The sequence below is a fragment of the Dendrobates tinctorius genome, unplaced genomic scaffold (genome assembly GCF_039654945.1).
Source record: "Dendrobates tinctorius isolate UK_male_01 unplaced genomic scaffold, ASM3965494v1 ptg000070l, whole genome shotgun sequence".
NCBI classification, from domain to species: domain Eukaryota; kingdom Metazoa; phylum Chordata; class Amphibia; order Anura; family Dendrobatidae; genus Dendrobates; species Dendrobates tinctorius.
Genome location: NW_027361738.1, coordinates 30,152,641 through 30,153,768, shown reverse-complemented (window position 1 = coordinate 30,153,768; position 1,128 = coordinate 30,152,641).

Genomic DNA, 1,128 nt, shown 5'->3' with positions numbered 1-1,128 from the left:
TGCGGCTACGACTATTGATACCAGGCCATTATTACCAACTCATCAGGGATTATCAGATGTTTTCTTTTGCTTGCCAAAGGATGGAAATACATCTATATATTTAAAGAAATCCATTAGCAGGCTTTCGCTATGTAATCTGAAGAAAGTATGAGGTAGGGTTAAAATGGGTAACTCATCGATGTGTCCCTTATGAGGCTGTGTGGTGTAGTTTACTTATAATGAAGGTTTTATCACGAGGACTTTATCACTGCTCAGACTGCAGCAGCAGGTGACACCAAGTTCGACTGCGCCCCTCCTGTGATAAGCAGCTCACTGTCTATAGATAATGTACATAGCTGTGGTGTGGCCCGTGGCAGCTTTTCAGCTCTTCTATTGTATATGCTGTATCTAAGAACTCTGTGTCACATCTCCCACAGTAAACTAAGCGACACATCGCTGGAATCTGTCTTTTCCTACTTTTGTGCTGCTGTCAGATGAGCTAGGAAAAACCTGGTGACAGATTGGTGACAGATTCCCTTTGATGTTAGATTTACATGGTGTTTGTCACTCCCCTGCTGCGGCTGCTGCCGCGGTCCCCGCCGGCTCCCTCACCGCCGCTCCAGCCGTCCCACTTACTCCCGGCTCCCACACCGCTGCCGCGCCCGCCTCGGTCCTCACCGCAGGTCTCAGCTCCCCGGCGCACTCACCCAGCACACGCTCCCGCTCAGTCCCCTGCTCTCTGTCGGGCGCGCGCCCCTGCCTGGCTTCCTGCTCCTCGGACGTGCACCCACACTGTGCTCAGGAGCGTTCACGCGCTCCATTCCCCCTGCAGGTGCGCGCCCTCCTCTTCTCTCTGCTCTGGCAGGAGGTCATGACCCGGAAGTTCCAGGCACACTCCCTATATCAGGTCGCCTCTTCCTCCTGGCGGTGCCTGATGATCACTTGTGCCTAGCTAGTGGTTTTGGCCCCTCGTCCCTCCGTTCGTTCCTCTGCCTGCAGCTCCCGCTCTCCTGCCTATATCTTACCCGTGCTCTCCGCTGTTCTCTCTTCTAGGTCCTGGTACTCCGGGGCTCCACTCCACCCAGTGCTGTCTTCCAGTCCGTGTCCGGACCCTGCCGCTTTGCCGTCATTCCAGTCCTGACCGCCATC